At 53.2% G+C, this 19,027-nt stretch overlaps 1 protein-coding gene across 1 annotated transcript in view; it reads right to left on the bottom strand.

Moving 5' to 3' along the window:
• VANGL1 (VANGL planar cell polarity protein 1) overlaps positions 1–4,388 on the bottom strand; it is a 40,412-nt gene extending 36,024 nt beyond the window's left edge. The window contains exon 1 of the mRNA XM_081121963.1: positions 4,274–4,388. The gene's annotated coding sequence lies outside the window, so the exon portion shown is untranslated. The remainder of the gene's footprint in view (positions 1–4,273) is intronic.
• Positions 4,389–19,027: the final 14,639 nt, after the last annotated feature.

Raw genomic sequence — 19,027 nt, 5'->3', positions numbered from 1 at the left:
GGCCGCTGCCTTCCGCCTGCCTGTCACAACCCGAGGAGCTAGGGGCACGGTGGGAGGCGGGCACCGGACAGGGCCGGGGCCTCACACCCACCTAGGGCAGGCCGGAGGGTGCTGTGGAGACGGGTGCACAGGACGCTTCTGAGCAGCAGCATCCTCAATTCTGGAATTCTCGGGCAAAAGTGTCCCGGAGAACCTGCCTCGCCACCCTTTAGAAAAGCAGAGTCAAGGCCCGTGGCCCCGAAGAGAATCTTCCCCTAAAGTCACATGCACGCACATAAACTGCACCTACTCCCTAAGGGGAAAGCGTGGCGTTCAGAAAACCGTCGGAGGGAGGGAAAGGACATGCTGTGGTAATGACAGTGGTGAACAGAAGCCAACCTGCACGGAAAGGAATCAAAAACATCAACAGCTCTGCCAGGAGCTGTTGCGTAATTAAGGGAACCGGTGAGGAGGGTAGGAGGTTCCCCGGCAGGGCACAGAGACACCCTGAGCTTAGGGGGCCACTGGCCTCACCTCACTTCCCTCCTTCTGCAGTGGGTGCACTTCTGAGGGGAGGAAGTATTTTGTGTACATGACTCTGAATATTTAATTTTTATCACATACATAATTCTAAAGGGTTCACTCCATTAATTATTATTTTTACTATTTTCTTACTTTATTTTCATCGTTGATACTATTACAGATGTCCCCATATCCCTCCTCCTTTGCCCACCTCCACCCAGCCCTCGCCGCCCCCCCCACCCCCCCTTTTGACTATGTTTTGAAGCTAACACTTTTCTCAAGCTACCCGTGTATATTCATATGGCACTCAAGGGGAAAGTGACAGTTTAGATAATTTTGTTTAGAGTCAACTTTTTTTCTACAGAAGAGAAGCAATGAGCACAGGTCCTGGGGTTAGACAGCCTGTCACTGTTCAAATCCTGGCTCCGGTGCTTATCGGCTGTGTTACCTCAGATTGAGTTACTTAACCTTTCTGTGCTGGTTTCCCTCACTATAACAACTGATTTATATTTTACTTACCTTATAGGCTCATGGTGGCTATTAAGTGAGATAATTCATATCATTTAGAACAGTGCCTGGCATATGATAAGTACCCACAACTGTTAGGGCACTATTATTATTCAATCAAGTGAAATTCTCTCAGTTAGAATAACTTAGTGTGGCATAGGACTATCGTATCATTTTCACTGAACTTATGTATACTTTTTGGGAGTCCACAATAGTCTATCTTTAATGAACACCATTAACTATAGCTAAGTAATTTAAATGATTTCCAGTCTGTCCCTTGCAGGCCTCCTTTTACTGCTCCCAGGTTGGAAGTGACTATCCCAGAGATCAGAGAAGGCTGTGCATTTTTTACTGGGTTTACCTGAAGGACCTCAGGGTTGTAAGAAAGGGTGTGGAGAACAATGGCAAGGTCTGCAAAACATTTTGCTGAACTTGTGGTTTATAAACCATAAAACATCATCCAGGTCACTGATGTGGGGATCAGAGGGCTTGTGGCATTTATGGCAAATCCCGTGATTCTTTCGTTACAATAGAGCTCTTATAAATGAATGATTCTGGGCCACTATTCACAAGGAAAGGAAATGTCAACCTCATTTTACCTGCCTAGCCGATGATTTCAGCTCACCTTCCCGAAATAACTGCTCTTGGCTGGAGTCATTAATTACCTCTAAAACCCCAGCAGCTCAGTACAGATTTCTGAAGAGTTGTGAAAAGTCAACGTGCCTGGGGTTCTATGGCGTATATTTGCTTTCAAGCCAGCGCTTTGTCCCCTGCTAGACATCTAAGCTTCAGCAAAATAGATTTCATGGGGACTACCTCCTCTGTAATCCCACGGTGCCGGGTCCAATGATTGATGTCCATTAAGAGGGATTCAGAAGGACAGTGATGGAGACAGACAGCAGAACACACATGCACCCTTTTCATCAGGCTTCAGGCCAGATCAAAGGCCCCAGGAGAAACATGAGTCAGCCCCAAGTCCACCGAATCCTGTCTTGTGCCCCTTCTGGGATATAGCACAGCACTATGCCCAAATCACTTGCCCGTGCCCAGCGAGAGCCATAACCACAGCTGGCTCACGTTACAGATAGAGGATGTGTGAGCGACTGTTTTAAGTCATTCCCATGTAATATCTCACTCACTTCTCAGACCAAACCTTATAAGGGAGGTAAAATGTTAATTTCACGCTACAGTTAAGGACACGGAGGTCACACACCTGGTAAGTGCTGGAACTAGGGTTTGAACTCGGAGGGTCGAATGCCAGAAACCTGTGCTCTGAGCTACGGGAAATGTATAGCAGTGGAGCAATTACCAGAACTATTTATTTACACAAAGGAAGGTGGGCAACCATCCTAAATGGTCCCAAATCACACATAACCCATAAAGTATGCTGCAATTTCAACTCCTACTCACAGATTCAGTGTCCCAAGCATCGGGGGGAGTCCAGGAGAAAAGAAACAAACCTGAAGTAGCCCTAATCCTAAGGAGCTCACAGCCCAAAGGTGGAAACTGCCTATTAAAATACAATGTGATAAGTGCCAAGCAACCCAAACGCTGCTGCGGCCTGGGCTCCCGGTGTACTTACGTGGGGTAGGGAGGTGGAGGGGAGAACGCCTTCCTCACTCAATGCCTGTTTATTTGTCAGTGGAGCCGGGGGACAAGGAATTGCTGCCTGGAAAGGAAACTCCCCTTTATGGTTTCTGCTGGTCACTCAAATACACAACAGTGAAAAGATATACTGCCTGGCAAGCAGTCCTTACAAATATACCGTTCTCAAACTTCTCCCATTTTACTTACAAGCTGAATCGCAACCAAGTCACACCGCCAACGCCGTCACAGTGAAAATTTCACACTAATCACACGCAGACACCAGCGTCTGGCAAGTGCGACGTGCTCACAGATAGGCGGAAAGTGTTATTTCTTTTGAACCACAGAATAAAACAGTTCCCTCCCACAAATCAAAGCCCCCGACCATATCACATCGATTTAATTTGACTCTTAAAAACTCTAATGAGTGGTTACATAAAATGAGTAATTACATCTCCCTGGACGCAGACAGTTCCTGCCATCTCACTTGCAGAGCCCAGGAGCTGTGTCCTCCAACAGCCCACCCCCAGCAAGGAGAATGCTAATTAGCCCTGAGGATGGGCGACGCAAGTTATAATATTTCCAGCAACCCTTGTAAAACTTACAGACTGAAAAGTGCCAACTTCTGTACACCCTGCTAGCTTTTGGAATCAGTGTCTAAAAAGACACTCATTTCCAACCAGGGCCCCGGAAAAAAAAAAGCAAAAATTTAAAAAAAGCAGGGTTAAGAAAATGCAAGTGCCAGCCAGGCCGTCACCAGCTCCGAGCGCCCCAGCGGCCCCCCGCGAGCAGCAGACGGGACAACTGAGCCGCAGCGCCGGCTCCGAGCCTCCCCGAGCTCCCCTCCGCCCGCCAGGCCGCGGCCCCGCCCCACCCCGCCCCCGCCGGCGACGCGTTTAAATTTTCATAAAGCCTCGCACTCCTCCGGGCGCGTCGCTTAGGGCGGTTCAGACGGAGCGGTTGTGAACCGGGTCCTGCCCCCCGCGGCGCGGCCCGGGCGCGGGGAGGTCGCCCCGGCCCGGACCCCGCGCGCACAGGCGCGCCCGCCGCCTGCGGCTCCACCCCGGCGTTTTTGAAAGTAAACTCCTACCTGCCTGTTGCGCTCCGCGATGCGCCACCAGGCTGCCCCCCCCCCCCAGGCCTCCGGGGCCGCCTCACTTTTGGAAGCGAGGTGTGAACACAGGCCAGCTCTGTGCCGGGTTCTGGCCCTGGGCCGGGCGGCCCCCGGACGCTGGCGGTTCCCGGGTCAAGCCCGGGGCGGGGTGGGGACCGGGGTGCGTGCCCGGCCCCCCGGCCCGCGCAGCCGAGGTGCCTCCGGGGAAGCTTGCCGCTCCCTGCTGGCCGCCCGAACGCGCACCCCGAGGGCGCACCCCAAAGGGCAGCCGGGGGAGAAGGGCGTCCGAGGAGCCAGGAGGGAATGCCGGGACCCAAGGAAGTGGGGTGCGGCGGGGAGCCCGAGGCAGGGGCAGGAGGGGCGCACCCCGCGGGGATGGGAGCGGAGTGGGATCCCGGGGAGCACCCACGGGGTGAGGTCCGGAGGAGGGGAGGCGGGAGGAGAGCCGTGAACCGGGTGTGAGTCCTGCGGCCGGGGTGCGGGATCCGGACCGGGGGCGTCTCCCCGCCGGCGGTCTGCGCCCCGCGCCCGCCGCCCGCCGCCGCGCCCGCCCCTCGGCGGACTCACCTCGCGCCGGCCGTGCGGCTCCGCGGCCGCGGTCTCGGCTCGCAGCGCCCGGCTGCGCGGCCTGCGCTGGGTCCTGGAGAGGCTGAGCCCCGCCGCCGCTGCGCCGCCGCTTTCCGCTTCCTGTCCCGGCGCCGCCCCGCAGCCCGAGCCCAGCCCCGCGAGCCCCGCGCGGCCGCGAGCCAAGAGCAGCGAGCGGGCCGCCGCCGGCCCACCTGCCGCGCAGGGCGGGGCCCCGCGGCGCCTCCCCCTCCCCCTCCCTCCGGGCACGGGCACACTCACACGCACGCACACGCACACACACTCATAGGCACACAGACCGATCCCCCCCCCACACGCTCACTCACACATCATGAACACATGGCCAGGAATTGACCCCACCAGCACCCCAACATCCTTGCACCCTCAAACTCACACACGCACATGTTCACAACCGTGCGCAAAATCCAAGCCCGTGTGCCCTCGCCCGATCCCGAACACACATATTCACACAGCTCAGGGGCTAACCCCTGCCTTCCCAAACCACACTCACAGACACACATTCCAAGAACTGACCAACAAATATCCATATGCACCCCCACCTCCACTAGTATACTCCACTTAACTCACAGGCAGCCCCGGAAATGACCCCACAAATAACCACACAACCTCAGCCCCCCTCAGCCCCTGCAGCCAGCCCCCTCCCTCCTCCTGCCCTAAGGGAGCAGTCGCTGCCCCCACCCCACCTCCGGGAAACTGCAGGGAGAGCACACCTCTGCAGGCTGGCAGCCGGGGTGCAAACCCCGATTCAACCAGGTCTGCTGCTGGCTGAGTCTCTGCCTCCCTTCCTGAGAAGTGAGAGGGACCAGCCCAACCTCACGGCCTGTGGTGAGGGTCACGGAGAGTGGCTGGTGCCCAGCAGGCACTGAGCAGTTGTGGACTATTTAGATGAATATTTGCACCCTTCCTCAGTCGTCCTGTGTGGGTAGGGTTGGGGGGTCCATGTGGGGAGTCTGAAATCTGGCTGGGACCCAAAGCTGCGTACATGACACAGCTCTGAGTGGAGGCGTGTGTGATGAACACTGGGGACAGCTGGGATGGAGAAGCACACACCTTCCCTGAACTAGCCTTCCTTAGGGAACTCCAGCCCCCAAAGCCCTCACTCTCCCCCCCCCACCTCTCCCCTTCCCCTCTGGTCCCCATATATTGTACTTTGTACTTCTACAGAGGACATCGTATGTTCAATGTGCTGTCTTCATCGCCCCCCTCCCCGCCCCCCCCCCCAACCTGCCACCAGGCTTCACTGCAGAGCTTTATAACAATGTGTCTCTTTCATTTTACAATGTAGACCCTTCAAAGGTACCGGAGGCCAGGGACTTCCAGTTCCAGTTATGATACTTCCCAATAGTCCCCCCCCCCCCCCACGATCTACAGATCATCACTGAGTTTTCATGGAGAGTGAATCTAATCCACTTTAGTAAGCCTAGCTGCCTTACCGTGTGGTGCTTCTGTGGGAAACAGGGGTCTTGTAAAATAAACTCAGTTTTAAGATATAAGCTCGCCTTTCAATGCCATGTACTGTTCATTTTTATCTGACAATCTCAAGTATTCTAGTTGAAAGGTAAGAGTTGGAAAACTTCCCAGGAACTGAGCTGTGGGCTGTGCAACCTGGACCCCATTACCTGTCGCGAGTGGGCCAGCTTCATTCAGCTCTTGCCCAAAGTCAAGTTCTCCAGCTTAATCGTAACCGGTAATAAAGGTCATATTTATCTGTCTCACCTATCCATTTTTTCCAAACTCAACTAGGGAGGTGGGGTACTTCCCACCGGGTGCTCTCAAGCTGGTAGCAGGATATACTCTCCGCGAATTGACACATGTATCTCTCTCTCCCTCCGGCCTATTCTCACAGCTTTCCCAGCCCCCAGGATGCTGCCCACAAAAATTCTTCCTGGCTGCCCAGATCCAACTCAGATGCCATCTCTCACCCAAAGCCTTCTCGGGTTCTCCCAGCCAGAAACCATTCTCTTCCCCCACCCCCATAGCCCTGTTTCTACATCGTAGTTGCTTTAAAATATACTTTAGCAAATGAATGAGGGACTAAAACACCACTTGCTCTTGGGAGGTTAATAATACACCTGAAAAAGCAGGAGTGAAGTGAGAAAGGCCTGTGATCAACAAAATAGATAGTACAAAATCCGTGCTTTAAAACAGATAGACTTTATAAATAAAACAATATTTCAACACCTCACTTAGATACTGTTTACACTTAGTTGACAAACGTTTCTAATAAGTGTCATCTGATTCCCAAGCCCAGCCTAGATTAGAAACACATTAAAAGAGAGGAGGGGGTGAGTTCAGGAGACCACAGGCATTGCACAGGGGGTCATCGTGAAGGTTATTTAATTCCAAGTCTCACGCCCTTTCTTTTTACCAGTGACTCCTCTTGGCACACTGGACATCATGGAGTAACAGCGTCCTTCTTGGCGACACTGAGTTATAAAGTTTAGGTGGATATTCTGTATACAGTACTCTACTTAAGAAGACAGGGAAGTTGTGAAAAAGTATTAGAAAAAGTGTCATCCAAAATGTTTGAACTTGGAATTCAACACTAGTGTTTGAGCTCTTTAAAACAGGCTGGCAACGCACTCAAGCATTCATTCATCTGTCCTTTCATTCAAAAACATATACGTAGTAACTATTACAAGTCAGGCAATGTGTTAGTGACCAGGGAGGGATACAAAGCTCGATAATGTAACAGTGACCAGCGATTCAACAATTCTTTCAACAAGTATTTACTGAGCACTTACTATTTGAGGCTCTGGGGATCCAGACAATGCTTCTGTCCCCATAGAGTTTGTATTCTAGCGGGGAGAGACGAACAAACAGACAAGGTGTGTTGTGAGTGAGAGTCAGCGGTAACACATTAAGAGGAAACAGCAGGATCAGTGACAGCAGGGGGGGGGATGCCCTCCCCTCCTGGAGGAGCTCGGGCTGCGGGGCGAGACTTACACGAAGCCTGGAAACTGGACACCGAGTGTGCACAGAGCAAAGGCAGGCTGGGAACGCGGCGGGCACAGGGAGAGGGGCCGCTCAGCCCGCGGAAGCCGCATGGCCTCCCCGGCCCGACCCCGCAAGCAGAGCGTGAAGGATGAGCCCTTGGCGGGTCAAGAGGGCGCAGCGTCCCCGGCAGAGGCACAGAAGGGTGACAGGGCGTGTGCAGGAAGCCGTACCCGATGGCGGTCGGTGCGCAGTGCCGAGGGAGAGCGGAGAGTGGGGCCGGGGTGGCCGGGCGGCGTGGGCCTGCAGGCCCGGAGGCGTAAGGTACCGCCACTGGTGTCACCGGAGGAGGACAGGAGGGCAGGGAGCGTTGGAGCCGCATGATTTCTCAGCGCGCCCGCTGGCAGGCTGGCATGGGGACAGTGGAAGGGAGGAAGCAGGGCCAGGATGGGTGGGCAGCGTGGGCACCGCTGGAAGAGAGGGGCAGACGCCGGAGCTCAGAGAGCCTTGTGTGGTGGGCTTAGAAGTTTGGCTTTTTCTGGGAGGCACTAGGGAGCCACTGGAGGCTATGACGGTAAGACGAGCCGATGTGGGGGGCGGCTTTGCGAGCAAAGGGCGAAGGCAGGGAGGCCAAATAGGAGGCTGGTGAGACATGGGGAACCGAACCAATGAATGGGCTTGAGTTACCAAAGCCTGGGCAGCCACAGGCACGTCTCAGTTACAAGTGAGGAGCCAGGAGGGAGAGGAATTTCGAGGAGAAAGGCGAGCTCGGCCACAGCTCGTCGGGTATACGCACCTTTGGGATGTGCAGGGACAAACGCTAAAAGGTCCCATTTACTGAGCACTGATTATATACCAGGCACTGTGCTAAGTGTCTTACATTCCTCACTGCGGCCCACGCTGTGGTATTAAATCATCTACATTTCACAGAGAAGGACACTCAGGCGTAGACCGGCGGTCGATCGCACAGCTGCTGATTGGGGGGCCAGGCTTCCAGCCCCGGTTGGCTGAGCGTGGATTCCCGCCTCTGATCTCTGAGCCAGACCGCTCTGGGGCAGCGTGGGTTCAGGACTCGGGAGGAGACGGGCTCCTGAGATGAGTATTGTTTCCGGAGATGACAGGTCGTTGCCGACGCAGGAGAGGAGAGCAGGAGGCGGGTAGAGAGTGCAGACTGTGTGGAGCAAGGAGATAGGACAGGGACACGCGGGGGTGAGACAGGTGTCACTATAGTTTTGTTTGGACATAGTCTTAAGCCTGTTTATAGACCAGGGAGAAGAACATTTAAATTTTAAAACTTAAGGGGCCAGGTGGAAGGACTTGCCCTGTGTAGGGGGTGAGCAAACAGGGTGGGCGTGGGAGGTCCAGGGCATCTCGGCATCTCTCCAAGAAGGAGGGGAAGATGCTCCAACAGAAAGCCAGGAATGGAGTCGGGCCAGAGAGAAGGGGTGTGTGTAATGGGCTCTCGGGGGCCTTTCAACAACCCGATTGTCACTAGGATGGAAACCACAGAAAAACGCACATTCCCAATTTTTTGTTCAAATGATTTGAATGGGCTCGCAGTTCCTGTGGGCCTTCGCAGGACCTCAGACAGTGCTCTCTAAGGTCTCTTCTGTGTCTAAGAATTATTTTCGTGGGATGTCCAAGTGCAAACTTGAAAAAGCAGTTGAAATGGCAGGATTTTCTATTAATTGGCCTTGATGGGCTCCAGAGTGTAGTCTGTGGACTAAAGCAAATGTGCTCTGTGTAAAGCCACTGGGCCCACGAGGACCCTAACAAGCAGCCGTGGCCCACAGACCACGTGCATTGGCTCCATAGTGGGCCAGGCCCTGGTGCCCACGCGGCTCTGCAGGTCTGGGCAGGCGGGCCCACTCCCAGGCAATCATTCCCTTGGGGGCTGGGAAGGGACACAGGCAGAGCTTAGATCTCAGAAGCAGGATCCTCCCAGGCCTACAGTCAACCCTGCACTTCGGCAGCCTGGTTATTAGGGGGAAGGATACGAGCCAGGGGCAGAGATCCTGCTGAAGATGCCAGTCCGTGCACACGGCCTTGGGCCTCCTGGGTGTTCCCAAGGTGATTCCACTTGCCTGGGCTGGGCCAAGTATCGCACCCAGGGCCGATCATGGGCAGGGCTGGGCTAGTTAATCACATCTTCTGGGGCCCGGAAGTTTCTTTAATGTTGTTTTTAATCTATGGAGACGTCATCAGTAATTCATTACCTATTTATGAGAAACACTTAAATAACACCCCACAGCCCGCGTTAAGCTAATTACTTGGACTAACACCAGGTGGCATTATGTCCTGAGGGTGAACCAGCCTCTGGCACTGGGGGCCTGGCTCTGACTCCTCCTGGCTGTGGAGCAGACACAGGCACAAAGGGGAGACACATTCCCCCCCGCCTCACCCCAAGTCAGTTTCCATGGGTTCTGCAGAAGGGGGTGAGGAGGGGGGAGCGGAGGGGCAGGTCTGGGTGTAGGACAACACTTTTCATCCATCCTGGTGATCAGGGTTGTGTTAATCATGCCTTTTTACTTTTTGTATTTCTGAATATAAAAAATGGGCTTTGCTGACCTCCCAGGGGGTAATTAATGCCTAGAGGTAGTACAGGCTCACCTGGTCCTGTGCAAACCAACCAATCCAGAGCCCCATTCAGCTCCTGTATCAGGCTCTCACACTCTGGGCCACCCTTCACCTGCCCTAATCACCCCTAGGTCAGGTGCCTGACAAGCAGACACGGCCCCTCCGCCCCAGGACCTGCTGAAATGACTCAGGCTGTCCAGTGCTAAGCCAGCTACCCCGCATAGACTTACTTGCCATCTGCATCTTCTTTGCTGAGGTGTCTGTTCAGGTCCTTGGCCCATTTTCGGTTGGGTTGTGCTCTTACTGTTGATTTTCAAGAGTTCTTTGTATGTTTGGGTAACAGTCCTTTATCAGATGTGCGTTCTGCAGATATTTTTCCCCAGTCTGTGGCTTGTCTTCTCATTCTCTTGATGTTTCCTTTCGCAGAGCAGGAGTTTTTAATTTTCATGAAGCCCAACTTATCAATTGTGTCTTTCATAGATTGTGCTTTTGGTGTTGGATCTAAAAAGATGACCATACCAAGATTTTCTAGGTTTTCTCCTACTTATCTTCTCGGAGTTTTATAGTTTTACATTTTATCTCGAAGCCTGTGGTCCATGTTGAGTTATTTTTTGTGTGAAGGGTGTGAGGTCTGTGTCCAGTTTAATTTTTTTTTTTGCCTGTGGATGTCCAGTTGTCCCAGCGCCATTTGTGGAAGAGACTCTCTTTGCCCCATGGTATTGCTATTGTCCTTTGCCAAAGACCAGTTGACTACATTTTTGTGGGTCCATTTCTGGGCTCTGTTCTGTTCCATTGACCTACCCCTTCCCAGCCCAGCAGTCTTGACAGGAGTGCAGATTCTGGACCCACGAGCTCTCTCGCTCCCCCTAGGGGTAGAGGGTTTGTGTTTCCACCTTTCTTCCAGCAGCCGTGGCTCTTTGCCCATGTCCCGGGAGAGGGTTCCCTCCCTTCTCCCAGAAGCCGTGGATCCAGAGGGTTCACTCTCTCCCTCAGTGGCTTAAGGTTTTTGCTTCACAAGGAAAAAAGGGTCCAGGGACCCTGTGTCACAGAGAAGCCACTGATCACCCTTCTGCCCCACCCCCAGGCTTTCCTGTGAGCCCACAGCAGAGGCTCATGCAGAAGAGCTTGCAACTCTCCTTGAGTCTGGGGACCCAGCTATTCCAGTGACATGCTGACCCGACCTTGGCCTCCGGGAGATTGTTAACATTTCAGTTTACTTCTCACTGGCTCGCTTGGCAGCCGCCCGGTTCTCCCACGCTCCGCCCAGGAGACAGGATCTGCGTGTCCCCCCCTTCTCTGTGGGCCGGTCTCCCCTTGGAATTTGGTCTACTTGGCTGCCTCATGAACTCAGATTTCTCACGGGCTCCATAAAAATTAGAACTATGTGGCTTACCCAGCTTCTCCTTAGTGTTAGACATTCTTTCCAGCTTCCTTCACCCTGGGATGAAGCCTCGTTCCCTGGGCATTGGAGTCACGCTTTTTCTCGATGGCCAGAGCAGGTGGGCTTTCCCTTTCACACCAAGGAAGCCAAGCTCGTGGAGAGGTCGGGCTCTCAGACTGGCCGGTGGCGCTGGGACTCCTCTGCCACCAGGATGATGTGAGGACCTCACGGCGGGGGTGGGGGTGGGGTGGGGAGGGGACAACCTGCTGAAGGGTGTGATGGGCTTGTAGGACCTCCACCTGTGCCAACACTGCCCTGGAGAGAGTGGGCGATGTGACAGGTAAGCAAGGCGCACAGAAGGGGGTGGGGACGCACCTCGAACCAGGCAGTAAACGTTGTTTCGCAACCTGCATCTCTCATAGGACCAGGCAGCTGAGGGTGTAATTTTGTTTCCCTCGGTTGAGGGCAACAGTTCATAAATCCTGGGCAGGCACACAAATAAGTATCGAAATAATGGCATAATAATGTGGAATTCTTTCCAGGGGGCTGTACTGCGGGGGGATCTGTAACAAGCCTCAGAGCCACCCTGCTGCTTGCACCTGCTTTGTCCACTTGTCTGTCCCTGCCGCGTGGGACACGGGTACGAGAACCTGAAAAACCACATTCATAAGATTGATTCAGTAATTTAAGAAAGTAACATAGTTGCCGAGAATGATTTTGCTTGTTAAGTCTGCCAGGACAGGAGTTTCATTGCTTGGAAGAATCCAATATATTAAATTTGCATTTGTACGTTCACATGTCTCAGGAAACATGATTCATTTAAAAAATCACTGGGGTAAATGTTTAAGGCTTTAATCTGTTAAAATTAATTAGTTTAACACTGAGCCAGGGAGAAACAACTTTTAAAATTCTTTTTTAATTGTTAAGTTAGTTAATAGAACAAGACGGTTTGTAAGTTGAACTTGAAGGTTTAAAGTAAATTAGGCTTTAAAAATGAAAACTTTAATACATTGCATATTAGAATAAAAAAGACACAATGAACTGTAATCAGTGTTTTCCAGATACAAAAGCCTCTTTTCCCCAATATGAAAAAAAAGAGAGAAAAAATGTGTCACCACACCTCACCCACCCCCGGCAGGTCCTGTCCAACTGGCTTTTCACTTAACTCTCCTTAACTTCGGCCAAACTGATGAGAAAAGCATGATGCTTTGTTATGGCTCTAATTTCCACTTCTATGACCACAGCCAGGCTGGGCATCTTTTCATCTTGAATTGGACATTTCGGATGGTCTCAGAATTTCTGCTGAAGCCTTGAAGCTGAAAACAGGAGGTTGCGTGAGGAATAGACCGTATTCTAAAGAGAAGCGCCGGCCCATCCCCGTGGGAGGAGGCCCGGGCTGTCTCGCCCACCCACCGTGGGCCTGCAGAGAGAAAGCAGTGAGCCAGCGAGGAAGGAAGGAGGCCTTGAGAGGGATGGTGTAGACAATGCTAGTTCCTCCTCTCTCCCATGTGGGGGGCCCTCTTACCCTCAAGCCAAATATGAGGAGCCCAAGGAATGCTGCTCTTAGAAAACGGGGAAGTGCTTTCCTTGCAAAAAGGAATGACTGGCATTTTCCCGCCTGGCCAACTCTTCCCTTGGGATGGGTGGGTGGGAGGGAAAGGAAAGTTATCGGCTTCCCGCCAGGGACCCGGTAGGGATTTCCCTGGAAATGAAGCTATAACTACCACGTGGTCTTTGGGGATCCTTCTGGCAGTGGAGCCCCAGGTAAAGAAAGGAGCTGCAGTGTTGGCAGGGATGCGTGGCCCAGGTGACCAGAAGACCTAGACCAGGGGGCTGCCACGCAATGGAAATCCACCTGGAACCCCGGGGAAGCCTCTCCGTGGCCCAGCAAGGGCATCGACCCCTCTGAGACAAGGCTGAAGCACCGCACAGGCCCCAGCCCAGCCCCGCTGAAGTGTTGGCTGGATGGAAGGGAATTCTGGAAGGTGGAGGAGGGACATGGGGAGAGGAAATGGTGCCTTTGGCTCCTGTTACAGCCACTCACACTCTAGTTTATGTTGCTGAGTCCTGCATATTGTCTGACCACACCCTGGAGGCTCCACATCGGTTAGGGTTTGATGTCAGGCATGCGTCTGATGGGTGCAAAGGTGCTCAGCTGTAACAGACACCTCATGTCTGGCTTGCCGTCTCTTCAGGTCACCTGTCCCACTCTGGCCATTGCTGAGGCCACCAGCTGGGCACAGCTGTGAGCTGACAGCTTCTGCCTCCTCTGCATTGTGTATCTCTAGCTTTCTTCCCTTGAGTTTCCAGGCACTGCCCTCATGAATCCATGTGGCCATTCTCAGATGTGTGCGAACGTGGAAATGGGAAGGAAATCAATGCTCCACGGGGCGATCCAGGTGAGTCCTCCATGGAGCAGAGACCGAGGTGGCATTAGGGATGCAAGTGGTTTATTTGGGCATAACTTCTGTAAAAGATGAAATAGGGTGGGGGTAGAAGTGGGTAGGAAAAACCTCTGGACCACAATGCAGGCCAAAGACCTGTGAAAGGAAACGGGAGGGAGCTGGACAAGGAGAACGCTGGACAGGGAGAGCCTCCAGGAGTGGGCAGACCTGACCAAGCCTCGGCCCAACAGGGAACTCTAGCACAAACCTTGCCCCTTCGAGGAGCCCAGCTTTGGACAGCAATGGCCAGGTTCTGAGGCCCCCGCCACACTCGCTCATTAACTGGGTGCTGCCCCCAAGGGCATGACTGGCTCACAGGCCAGGGCAGGTCCCGAGGGCACTGCAGATGGAAGCTTTCAGCCAAACGCATGCCTTGAAACCAAATGGCAAATTCCTTCCCGAAAGGAGATCGAATAGCACACCCTCATGGCTGCCACATTAACCAATAGGGTTAAATTACATTTCAACCAGTGGCTCCAACATCCCCCTGTTCTATCCCCAGGGCAGCAGGTGCTGCATCCGACAGGGTTCCAGGGAGGGTCTCCCGCAAGATTGAGCCCTACAGCAATAATCAGCTCCATCGTGCCCCCTTGGCCTGAGTTTCCCTCCTTCCTTTTACCCTCTCCCTAGCCCCTCACTCCTGTTCCTTGAGATCACATCTCAGATTATCTGCCTGCAAACCCTGGTCTCAAACTTGGTTTAGTGGGAACCCAGCTGAAACAGCTGGTTTACCGGGTTTTTTAATTCAACAGCGCCCTCTTCTGTTAGTACAGTGCAGTTCACGTTCTTTAATGAATGGGGGTGTGTGTGTGTGTGTGTGTGTGTGTGTGTGTGTGTGTGTGATTAGTGGTATGAATATGCTTCTTAAGTCAGTATTGAAGTTATAACTAGAAAATTGCCATTTTTACTGAGTTTTCAAGTTTATTGGCATAACATTTAATTAAATATTTCCTTATTATTTTTTTAAATCTTTACTATAATTCCCCCCACTCTCTTCAATACTAATTTGGTTATTTGTGTCTTCCTATTTTTCTGTCATCACTTTACCATAGGTATTTTTTTAAGTATTTGTATTTTCAATAAAACAACTTTAGGGTGTAGCGATCTAGAACTTTATTTTTCATTTCATTAGCTCCTCTTAAGTTTATTATTTCATTCCTTATATATTCTTTGGGTTTAGTCTATTCTACCTTCTCTAACTTCTCAGCTGGATAGTTAACACATTAATTTTCAATCTTTCTTCTTTTCTAATATAGATAGTTAATGCATAAAGTACCCTCTTAGATAGTTGAGCTGCATTCCAAAACTTTTTCTATGTACAATTTTCATCATGATTCATTTTTAAGTTGTCTTAGCCCAGGTCCTTTAAAAGCAGAGCCTGAAGCAAAGTTAGGGTATTAACACATTTGGAAGGAACAGCCCAGGGAGGGGAAGGTGAGAGAAAAGAAGTGAGGCAGGACACAGGCGAAGAAACGTGACCCAGTGCCTAACGGGGCCACTTACTACTTCAAAGGGCAACTGGCTGCTTGGTAGCTGTGTGCACGCAGTGTATTGAATTTCTCCAGAAAGCCCGTGAGGAGGGACCCCCACCTCAGAGTAATCCGCAGGAGAGAGAAAGGAGGAGTTGTCCTCCTGGCTGCCTTTCACCTCACTTCCCATTGGGCAAGATTCATACGATGCATACTCATTACCCCGCATTCCCATAGTGTATCATCAGGGCCTTCACTGCTGCTCAGGAAGTCAGGTCCCACACCCCACAGCGAAGAGTTCATGGAAACATCCAACAACCCAATGCAGGCCGGCCTACTAACAGCCAGGCCCTTCAGGGGTGACCTTCAGGGTCACCTCACCAGGTAAAGAGCCACGACTGCTGAGGTACTTGCTGAGGGCCAAGGAAATATGGAATGGGCAGTGGAAGAAAGTATATATATTTAAAAAAATGTTTTTCCTTCCCTCTTTTATTCTCTTGTCATGTAACACAAGATGCATTGACTTTTTAACATAGTATGTAAGTATTGTTAATTTTACGCCATCGATTTGAGTTGTAGGATATCAAGAGGAGTAGATACCACTCAAGGACTTTACCTCCTCTCCAGGGGGAGGGGCTAGTGCATATTCAGTTGTACCCAGAACAGTTGTACCACGTTTGGTGGAGTTAGGACCTCTTACTGTCTTCATTTGGAGACTGTGTGGTTTCAGGTGATGTGATGGGTGCTAAGTTGACAAAGAGTGGCCTTGTGATGGTTAATTCTTCTTGATTGTGCCATGAGATGCCCGATATTCCATCCAATGTTATTCTAGGTGTGTCTGTGAAGGTGTTTTTGGATGAATTGAACATTTAAATTGGCAGAGAGGGTCAAGCAGACCCCCCTCCCTACTGTGGGTGGGCCTCATCCAATCAGTGGAGGACCTGAATAGAAGAAAAAAGGCCGACTCTTTCCCAAGCAACAGGAGGCTGGGGAGGAGGTGCAGAGATGAAGGCTTCAGAGGGGACATGTTAAATGTGTGTCTGTTTCTAGAGATAGAGAGCGATCAGTCAAAGTTATCAGCAAAGCTGGGGAGATTTTGCTGGAGACCCAGCCTTCGGAGCTGTCAGCCTGGTCCTTGAACCCATGCACGTGTGCATTACCACCCTGACCCCAGGGCTCTTAGCAGATACGGTCCTCCGTGAGACTGGCTCAGAGTGGCCTAGCGCCCTGCCTCACCAACACCTGAGGTGCTGGGTAGAAGAAAAGGTTCTTGGATCCCCCCCACCCCAGACAGTATTAAAACCGCAGGGCCACCTCACCAGGTCAAGAGCCACGACCAGCTGGGGTGCTTGCTGAGGGCAAAGGAAATATGCAGCCCAGGACCCCTCATTCTAAACAAGCAGCCCAAGTGATTTTCATGCCCACCGAACACTTCGTCCAGCAGGTGACAGGTGGCTCCTGAGTCACTAGGTGGCGCCAGCACTCGCTGCATCTCCAGCTTTGCCCAGTCCTCAGCCCGGCCAGGAAAGGACTCGGAAAAGACTCCGGATTCTTTAGAAGAAACTCTGTCAGAGGATTTCCGCCAGGAAAGACAAAGTCTAAATGATCTACGCTGGCAGCGTCCGCCACCCCAAGAAAGGTTGGCCCAGAAGAGGCCGGAGTTACAGGCGGGGAGCAGGTAGGAGGCTTTCCTGCTGGCTGACTATCTGGACGCACTTGCTCACCGGGCAGCTCTGGGAATTGGGGGGACTGTCCTAGGACCCGTCAGAGGCAGCACCTGGAGAGCAGGGCTCTGCTCCCTGCCCACCAGCCCTCCCAGTCAGGGTGTCCGTGGGCCTCCAGCAAAGCTTGAAGTTTCAGGGTCAGGCACGGGTCCTGGTTGCCCCTCAGCACCAGGCGCCCCCTGTACCCCTTTCTTCAGAAGCAATACCTCCTTCTGCCGTCCCTAGGAGAGCTGACGACACCACAACCGTCTCCAACATCCTGGCTCAAAGCGCTCGGTCGCCTCCCTGCCTGCCTCCTGCTCACAGTCTCGCAGGCGTCTAGACCTTGTGCCTGTCACTTGAGCCCCTACTCAGCCTTCCTCAGATCCATCTCTGCTTCCCGGGATCTGCGTTGGGGCCTCCCTTTGGCCAAGCCCAGCGGGAAGCCAGAGGGCAGGGAAGCTCTGAGGAAGGGAGAGGGAAACAGAAACATCTATGAGAGAGAAGCTGCCTCCTACAGGCCCCCTACTGGGGATCAAGCCCAAAACCTGGGCGTGTGCCCTGAACTGAGAATCGAACCGGTGACCTCTTGCTGCGCCAGCCCTAAGTCTTACTAACGCAGACACACTGGGCAGGTTCCTTAATGCCCAGCATGGAACCATGGGAACAACAGCATGTCCTCCAGGTCATGTGCCGTTTCTAAGAGACAGTGTCGCCTCGAGTGTTAGCCTGGTCTTTCCAGGGGAGATGTGGGGACCCAGGGCAAAGGGGCTCTCCTCTCATGTCCTCACTCTATGCCCAAGGATCCAGAGGGATCCCAGGGTCAAAGGTCCCAGGTTCACCCAACCATTGACAAGTGACTGGAGACGGGACTGGATTGGCTCCAAGCTGGGCAGGGCTGTTGGAGGAAGGACTGGGGAGGCCGGTCCTCCTCACACCCAGGTCCAGAGGAAGCTGTGTCCCCCATGAGGCCCAGCACCAGCCTCTTGTTTCTACAGCCAGTCCACTTCCTATAATATTCACAGTCCACCCACCCTCCACACACACACATCTCCCCGGTTTCACGGCCTGGCCTGCAGAGGACCACCCTGGAGAGCAGAGAGCGAGGGGTAGGAGGCAGCCAGGCCTGAAACGGGACCCGATTATCTCCAAATGTGGTCCTTCAGTGAGTGCTTCTTTGTTAAAAGTGCTCATGTAAAATTTATAAATTGTCCTCTTTACGAGCCCACTTTGGCGTCTATCCATTTCCTAAAAACACAGCAGCAGCTTCGAGGCACGCAAGAGGAGGGGGCCTTTTTCAGACTGTGAGATGGCCCTGCTCCGGGGGTGGCAGAGAATCTAAACGAAGCAGGTACCTGACAGAGGTGAGCCTCCCTGCAGCCCTCCCTGCCCTTCCCCAAGGGGACTGGGAGAAACCCAGCGAGTAGGTGCTGGTCAGCTGTGAGCAGAGCTTGCAGGGCCTGGGCCTGGGCCTGGGCCTGGGGCTGGGCAGCTGTCCCTGCTTCCTCCAGGTGGGTGGCCAGCCCTTCTCCAACGCACAGGGCCGGCCGGGGTCCACCCAAGGGGGGCCGCCCCACAGCCCAGCTCCCCCGGCCTCTGGAGCAGCTGCCAAAACCCACACACAGGAGCACGCGGGGCGCTGGGGAGGCTTCTCAGGGCACCACCTCCCAGGCCGGGTGCCTTCGCCTGGGGCACCAGCGCCTCAGGCTCAGAAACACACACCCGGTGAGGCACAGATCACACACCGAGCGCCCCGACCCCCAGAGGCAGAGGCCCAGCGAGCAGAAAAGCCACTGAGGCCGACAGAGGCGCTAAGGCAGAGCAATTAGGTCAGCAGCTTCTTAACTGGCTCGCGCACAGGCCGGGCGTCCTGGGGGGGAGCGATGGGAACAAGGCAACAGCAGCCATTTGGCTCTTGCCAGGAACTGCTTGGAATGTTCTAAAGACATCCCCAGCCACCCCAGGCTGTGGAGGCTGGTTTTCTCACTCCACAGAGGACATCGAGGGCCGGCAAAGGTAGTAACCTGCGGCTCACCCGCTGGGTAAGGGATGGACGATTCCAGACCAGATCTGTCCCCTGAGCTTTGAACACCAGGTTTCAGGTCCCGGTTGGTTCCTGAAAGGATGGAGTAAGGGTGGGAGGAGGGAGGGAGAGAGGAAGGGAGGGTTCAGCCTCCTTGAGGACGAAAGACAGCACAGGAGAGGAG

Source organism: Miniopterus schreibersii, assembly GCF_964146895.1.
Source record: "Miniopterus schreibersii genome assembly, chromosome: 19".
NCBI classification, from domain to species: Eukaryota; Metazoa; Chordata; class Mammalia; order Chiroptera; family Miniopteridae; genus Miniopterus; species Miniopterus schreibersii.
Note: the sequence above shows the minus strand (reverse complement) of the source record. Positions and strands in the feature narration are given on the sequence as shown.